Source organism: Monopterus albus, unplaced genomic scaffold, assembly GCF_001952655.1.
Source record: "Monopterus albus unplaced genomic scaffold, M_albus_1.0 scaffold245.1, whole genome shotgun sequence".
Classification (NCBI taxonomy): Eukaryota; Metazoa; Chordata; class Actinopteri; order Synbranchiformes; family Synbranchidae; genus Monopterus; species Monopterus albus.
Window position 1 is genome coordinate 70,008 of NW_018128125.1, and position 8,654 is coordinate 78,661.

An 8,654-nucleotide genomic window follows, 5' to 3' on the forward strand; every position below is an offset into this window, starting at 1 on the left:
CACATTTCCTTTTTCTAAACCTGAACAGAGCACACGAACAGTTCACATAAGGCTACAGCTACAATATATCCATTCCCTATCTGAGGAGGAAGTCACTCAGGATGTTGACCCCTAGGCTAAACAAGGGACACAGCCCAAGATATTCTTGCAAGCGCCAGAGACAGATCAAGCTTCCGTACACACTGAGCTCAGCCTTACATCCTTACACAACTACCACAAGTATTATCTAAATATGAACTACATACTGTTTTATTACATATTACCTCTGGAATCTTGTTTATTGCTAATCACTACAGTCTCATTGTTTCCAGAGTTGACACTTTTGGTGTGAAACCCATTTACACCTTTTGTCTTATCCTCTCACACCAATGAAATAAGCATTAAATGCCCAGAAGCAGCCCTGCATGTGACTGACAGTTTACAACTGTTTCACAAGCAAAAACAGACCAAATTTATTTAGTAGAACATTAAAATCATTATTCAGTTTTTCTGTGTAAGTTGCAGTTGCAGGACCATTTTGACCTGGGTTTTTAAAATCAAATGTTTGCTCTTCAACTAATGTCATCTTTTAAGTCTTGGTTGCATGTGTTTCTTTTTTTAATCAACCAGTTCAAAGTAACATGAAAAATGCAGTATAAGTGAGAACCAAAAGTATAAGTCTGCTCTTACTAGATGTTTTAATGCTACTATTACCTGTACAAAATGTCACTGAGCTCCTGGGTTGCACAAAGGCATGGTTTGCTGACTTTCTTTGATTTTACATAAACTGGAAGAACAGCAAGAATGCATTTGTCTCTGGCTCCATCAAAGGCTGCCTTTCTTTGGTTTAGGATTATGAGTGCTGGGGAGACTACTGCTTGCGCTGAACTAGTCTTCTCTTGGTCTTCAGCACCTGCATGCCTGGAAACGTCCTTTCTATGAATATCTAACACATTTGGCATACCATTTTTCCTCATGGCTCTTATTCATATGCCCTTTATTCAGACATCCAAAGCAGAGACCAGCCTTCCTTATGAAATCTAATTTGATGACACTCCACTAGTGTGTGACTTCCTTTGCAGAAAAGGCATGGTTTGGTGAAAGTGACATTACTTGATGTTTTGTCAGCTATACCTTTGGCCGTTCTTCATTTGGTGCAGATATGCTAGTAGCAAAGCTATTTCTTTTTCTTTCTTTCCCTCAGTGAAACTAGCCCTTCATTCTGTTCAACAGCTGAGCCTTGTAAATCTCCAAAAAGTGGGTCTGTGATGAGCTTTGCCTGCCTATCTACAAGGATGACTAAGTCAGGATTCAGACAACTTTCTTTTCCCAAAGGGCAGTTCAGTTTTACTATCAACCAGTTCACAACCAAGCAAACATATAACATAAACTATGGTAGACACTAATCAATAAATCAAATAAATCTAAATCAAATCATAAATCAAATAATCAATGAATAAATATACACACAAAACAACAATAAACCAAAATATTTCCCATAAGAGATGATTATATAAAATGCCTATGATCAGCATTCAGCAGCGTGATAGCAGAAGGAATAAAAGAATGAGAATTTGTCCTTTTTAAAAGTACAATGCCTCCGTGGTGGCATTAATCTCAGTTCATTTGACAAGACATGATTGGATTGTCTAATGATTCCTTCAGCTTTTTGGATCACCAGTTTTTTCCAAAGGGAGCCCAGATCCTTCAGCTGTATACCATATCTTAGGACAGATCATAACTATAGTGTTAAGACTGTTCCTGTCCTTTACAGATAATCCACCAAATCAGCGGATAAAAGAAAATGTCAAAAGGCTTTCAATTAAAGACTGATAAAACACAAAGCATTAAAATGTTAAGCGTTCTTAGCAAGTATACTCTGTTGTCCACAACTGACAATCAATTCTGTATTTGCATCAAATTTCATTTTGAATCAAACACAGTTCCAAGATACTTACTGTATATGTATTTACAGTTTGAACATCAGTGCTGTTTATGGTGCCTGGTTTGTGTCTGTCATCATTTCTCCCAAGGCCAACAGTCACTGGTCTTTGATACATTCTTATCCAGGTTATTTATACTCCAATCAACAAAAGCAGGTAAAGCACATCAGCAGTCTGTCTCTGAGTTTTTAAAAAAAGACATAAGTAATGTGTCATCAGAGAATTTCACTAGAACACTATTTCACTGACCTGAAGCGGTTTGTGTATATGATAAACAGAAGCGGGGAAAGTACACACCCCTGAGGTGAGCTCATGTTTGAAACCAGAATGTGAGACTTAACTCCATTTACTAACACTTGCTGAATTCTGTCTTTCAGGATATTTAAATGCGAGGTTGCATTTTATTTAAAAAATGCTTTTAGACACTATCAAGAATAAAAATGTTCTCCAGTCTTTTACCAGCCTGTTATGCAAACTGCAGTAGGTCTAGTTTGCCATCAAAAATCAATACAGCCTCTTCTTGTAAAATGTTTCCAAAGTTTGGGATTGGCTCCAAATATACAGTATCAGCATAGTGCATAGTGTGCAAATGAATAACAGCAGTATTCTGTGAGTAGAGTATGTGCACATTAACAGATCACTTCAGTGTTACAGGTAACATAAGTGTACTGCATTAGTCCCAGGAGGAGAAATGAGAAGGGGTGAGTGTGTGTAGTGATATAGAGGAAGGCAGTGGGGGGTCAACGGGGGACAGAGTTCAGTAAGGAGACAGCTGTGGGGAAAAAGCTGTTCCTGAGTCTACTGGTCCGGAGGCTCCTGAAGCGCCTCCCAGAGGGTAGGAGGTCAAACAGTTTGTGAGCAGGGTGAGGAGTCCTTGAGAATGCTGTGAACACGTCAGAGACAGCGTTCCCTGTGGACACCCTCAGTGGCTGGAAGTGAAGTCCCTGTGATGCGTTGGGCAGTTTTCACCACCCACTGCAGCACCGCTGCAGTTGGAGACAGAGCAGTTTCCATACCAGACTGTGATACAGCTGGTCAGGATGCTCTCGATGGCACAACGGTAGAAGTTCACCAGGATGGCTGAAGACAGGTGGTTTTTTTCAGGAAGAAGAGGCACTGGTGAGCCTTCTTAACCAAGCTGTGGGTGTTGGTGGTCCAGGCCATATCCTCTGAAATGTGGGTCCTCAGGAATTTGAAGCCAGAGACATGTTCAACAACCATCCCCTTAATATGGATAGGGTCGTGTGTGCCTCTTTTCTCTCTCTTGTAGTCTACAATGAGCTCCTTGGTCTTGTCGGTGTTAAGGAGCAGGTTATTGTCAGTGCACCACACAGCCAGGTGCTGTACCTCCTCCCTGTAGGCTGACTCATCATTGTTGCTGATGAGGCCGATCCCCGTGGTGTTGTTTGCAAACTTGATGATGGTGTTGGAGCCATGCACAGGCCTGCAGTTGTAGGTGAAAAGGGACTAGAGGAACGGGCTCAGCACACAGCCCTGTGGTATGCCGGTGTTGAGGATAGTGGTGGAGGAGCGGATGTTGGCTGATCTAACAAGCTGAGGCCTGTTGGTCAGAAAGTCCAGAATCCAGTTGCAGAGGGAGGTGCTGAAGCCCAGGTCAGACATCTGTGGTTGTTGGGGTGGAGTTGCTGGGCTTGTAGTCACTGATGACCTGGATGCCCTTCCACATAGATTGGGGGTCAGAGTTTGTGAAGTGTTCCTCGATCTTTAGCTTGTAGTGTTGCTTGGCCTTTTTGATGCCCCTCCTCAGGTTTTCCCTGGATAAGCTGTAGGCCTGTGCATTACCAGATCTGAAGGAAGAGTTGCAGGCCTTCAGTAGGAGCTGTGCCTCCTTGTTCATCCATGGCTTCTGATTTGGCTACGTGATGATCTGTTTCTGGGTTGTGACACCATCAATGGTAGTGTTAATAGTGAGAGTCACAGGTAGCCCAGGAGGCAAACTTACTCCAGTCCATGTGGTGAAACCTGTCCTGTAGTACAGGGTCTGTCCTCGTTGAAGGCGGCTTCACACGGTGGATGAGTGGTGAGTACTTGGGAATGAGGAACAAACAAAGGTGATCTGACTGTCCCAAGTGGGGGAGGGGGGGTCACCTTGTATGCAGCAGCCATGTTTGTGTAAACATGGTCCAGAGTTTTATTTCCTCTGGTGTGGTTAAAATCACTTGCAACAATAAATGCAGCCTCTGGGTGTGCAGTCTTTTTGCTAATAGCCGCATGAAGTTCGTTCATAGCAAGCTTGGCATTAGAGTCCCGGGCGATATAAGTTGCAGTTATTATAGTGGAAGTGGTTGGTCCCTGTGAAGGTAAACAGGTCTACACTTAACCATAAGAAATTCCAGGTTAGTTGAGCAGTGTCTCTCAGTGATGACAGAGTTCGTACACCAAGTTTTGTTAACATACTGTAAATGCACAGTCCTTCCCCCCTGGTCTTACTGGAGCCATCTGCCATTTTATCTGCCCCGAGTGTGTAGCATCCAGCTAGCTCGATAGCACTGTCAGATATGCTGCTGTTTAGCCAGGTTTCTGTGAAAATCATAATCTTGCAGTCCATAAGTCTGTTACTCTTGATGATGCAAAGCCATATCTCATCCATTTTGTTCACCAGTGAGGAAAATGCTGGGTAAAGAGAGTGCTGGTGTGGTGTTAACTTTAGCTTAGCTTTAACTCTTCCACGCTTTCCAAGCCTTTGCTTATGATCCTGATGCCGCCTTTGGGCGCTTCCGCTCAGCCCGGTTGGGTGTGTAGGCTCCGGTGTTCTGGAGATTTCAGGGGTGAGTCAAAGATTGGAGATAAAGCTGCTGGAGTGGTGTAGACCGTTTTCCAAAAGTTCTTGCCAGGTGTAGGATATCAAGGTGAACCTGTTCTGCACAAACAGACACAAAATAAGCAGGAGAATCATTGCAAAATTGCAAAATCTGGGGAGACGCTGAGCGTCGCATTGTACACGTGCCGCCATCTTGGTCATGTAAATATTTCGGCAGAGAAAACACTGTGCACAGACATTCTGGGGGTTAGATGTTCAAGTTCAAAGAAAGGGCACCCCTCTCACTGATAGTTATTAAAACCTACACAAGGACATTTTGTCCATCTTGTTCACCAGTGAGTGCACATTGGCGAGGAAAATGCCAATATAACAGCATGTGTTTCATCTGCTTCCGGTAACATGCTTTTATTCTGACACCACTTGCGGTCTACAGTCTCACCTGAGCTATGGACTATTTACACTAATCAGTGGTAACAATCTGCACCTGTTGACAGCCATTTATAGGCAGCTTCCTCCCACCAGGAAGCTGCCAGATTGTTCTAACTCATGTTCAGACTTTCCAGCGTTTCTTCTTGTATCTGTTATTCCAGCTCTGACCCCGGATTGCCTTGTGACCACCGATATCTGCATAACCATTCTGATTCTGATTGTATTCTGTGCATCAACTTATGGACTTCCCTTACTGACTGATCTTCTTGTGGATACCTTTTCTCCTGTTGCATTTTCTCCAAAATGGCACCATTGTCTGTGGCTTGCTGTTGGTCACTCCCATGTGCATTACTGTTTCCCCTGTTTTTGCTGTTTCAGTTGACTGTCATTCGGAATGTATCGTCTCTATTAGTGTATGATTGCACAGCCCTTCTCAATATTCGCTCGTCTATGGAAAAATGCCCCACTGTACATGGTTGGGAAGATTCGAAGTCTCTCCCACCACCCTCTCTAACCCTAACACCTACCCCTTAAACCATCAACTCTTAACACCCACCCATAGGATTATTCTAACCATAACCAGTTTAAACTCTATTTAGAATTGATCTTTAACGTATTTCTTAAATTAACACCTAACCCGTAGTTTTACCTTAACCTTAACCGCTCCACACTCTAATGCCTAAACTTAACCAAGATTATTGGACTTTAACATCAAGCGCATATGCTTATCCTAAACTTAACTAGCCCAGACCCTAATCTAAAATTGGGTATATCGTTTCAAAACCCAAACATGGGAAAACAATGGAGCATAAATTGGTTGGTAACCAGCAGGAAAACCAAACAGGGAATGCAAACAAGATAAAATCAAAGGAGGATTTATTTACCTGTTTATTCATCATAAAACCCAAACATGGAAATACAAACAACAGCACATAAATTAGTCTGAACTTGGCATAAAGCCCAAATATGGGAAAACAAACATTAGAGCTTAAATCCTATGCAGTCCTTACTTCATTTGCCCACGAAGAAAGCGGCCTAAGAGACGAGGTAAGAGGGGAGGAATGGCTGCAAGGCTCAAGGCCTTTTGGTGTTCAGCTTCCACTGGCTTTACCTACGCTTACCTTCGGCCCATTGGTCCGGACTTCTAGGAGCCTCTTCCATGTTGCCAGTTTCTGCGAAGCCCAAGAACAGGTGTAAACTGGTCCAACCTCCGATCACTGACATGATCTACCCAGCCGCCAAACTTCGCTTCATCGATCCGGATGGGTTTTGTAGTGGTCAAAAACAAACAAGATACAAGTTAATATGGACTATGTAATAGAATACTATTAGAGTGGGTAGATTATACACAAACCGTACATTTATAGCTAGTTAAAAGATGTTTATATAACTTGGGCATAACTTCAGCCTTGTGTGAGCTGGACTATGCTTGCATAATTTGGCAGGCATTGACCTTATTCTGTTCTCGGAATGGTGTGTGTGTGTTGAAACAACATACATGACTGTCAAGCTTTCTGGTCAAGCTGTTTCCTGTTTTTGGGTACATCTCAGGGTGGTTCCTCTTAAAAGTGGAGACAGGAAGCTAAGTTCGGAAACTGACATAAGACCCTGTGAATAAAGCTGGCAACAGGGTTGGTCAGAGAGGAAGAAGTGTGTGCGTTTGAGAAGGACAGACGAACAGCCAGAACCTGACCGGGAGGGGACCAATCTGACTCTGGACTCTGGACTTGACTGACTGACTGTGACAGTCTTCTCATTTAATACTGTATTTATTCCTTTGCAGGAGGAGTGATTCTGTTCTTCTGTTCCCTATCCAGATTGCTGGATTATTTTACAATTTATTGAATAGTATAGAAGTATTGTAATATTAAATAACCATTTAGATAATTTGTCTGAATTAATTTAGTTCATATCAGATCTTGGCTACCACAGTTTGATTAACGCCGGGTCTCTAGCTAACAAGACTTTTATTCTAAATGACTTTTTTTATATCGCGGGAACTGGATTTTATGTTGTTAACTGAGACCAGGCTAAAGGAAGGTGAGCATTATGCATTTTCTGAACTTCTCCCACCGGATTGCTCCTTCTTTAGCTTCCCGCACACATCAAGCAGGGGCGGCGGTCTGGTGGACCTCTGCAGACACACACCCATGCTCACACCTCTTCCTAAAGACTGAGATTTGCACTGAGCTGCACCTTATAATGTTACTACATTCTTTTGCTGCTAACATGCTACTGACCTGATTAGGTTCCATACATCCCTTTTTTTTATTTGTTCATATTTTTATACTGACTTATACAATTTTGTGTTATGTAAATAATGTATCTTTTAAGCCTAGAGCTGCCAGAAAACAATTTGTTGTGCTATGCATAATGAAAATAAAAATTCTTGACTTGACTTGACTTCTATAAAGCTGCTCGATTTGCTTCTTACTTTCAGTGTGCAGAAGATGCAGAAGATGCACTAGAGCAGTGGTCCCCAACCCCCGGGCCACGGACCGGTACCGGTCCGTGGATCAATTGGTACCGGGCCGCACAAGAAATCATTAATTATTTCCGTTTTATTTATTATCTGAGTCTGAACAATCTTTTATTTTGAAAAATGACCGCATTCTCTCGGTTACATCTCGCTCACTTGAGCGCCAAAACTGGCTTACTTGTGCGACATATTCAGCCTGCTCAATGAACTCAATCTGTCACTTCAGGGGAAAATGACAACTGTCTTCAAGTTGGCAGATAAAGTAGCTGCATTTAAAGCCAAACTGGATTTGTGGGGACGGCGCGTCAACAGAGGCATTTTGGACATGTTTCAAACATTAGCGGGGATTTTGGGTGAGACTGAGCCTGAGCCTTCATTCTCCCAGCTGGTGCACGATCACCTGTCTTTGCTTTTAAAAGAGTTCGAGCGCTACTCCCCAACCACAAAGGACCCACGAACTGCCAAGGAATGGATCCGCAACCCATCTGTCAACAAACCAGGTGAATCCAGCAGGTCTGTGCAAGAAGAAGATCAACTGCTGGAGATCGCAAATGACGGCGGCCTTAAAAGTATTGTGGCGACCTACGTCGGCTATTGGGGAGGGGTCTGGTGGCAGCGACATGATGCATGGGGGGCATCATGGGAGTTCAGCGACTAGTTCGGGGAACAGTCGTAAAGTGTTTTATTGTGTTCTGATGTGTTACCCTGTTGTGTGTTATCTTAATGAATTATACTGCTATGTGTTTTGCTAGCTAGTTGTGTGCTGTGTTCTGAACCATAAGTCTAAGTTGTATGTGTAAAACTGACCCTGTTGGGAATGTGATGTGTGGTGCGGTTCTGTGTTCTAAATAAATGACCAGAAAGACAGAGTTGCATGGTAGTCATTATGAAGGACACGCCCAAGTGCTACCCAGAGTCGTGCGGTGTATGGGACCTGGAGTAGGCACTAATTGACAGCATAGGTGCTAGCGCCCTGCTAGCTAGTTTAGCTGCTCAAAGTATAGGTAGTCTCTCTCCTCCACGCCGGGGGTCATTACAATAT

General features: G+C 43.1%; 1 protein-coding gene across 1 annotated transcript in view; it reads left to right on the forward strand.

Moving 5' to 3' along the window:
* Nucleotides 1-8,654, forward strand: part of slc6a20 (solute carrier family 6 member 20) — an 82,805-nt gene that overhangs the window by 66,006 nt on the left and 8,145 nt on the right. The window lies entirely within an intron of this gene.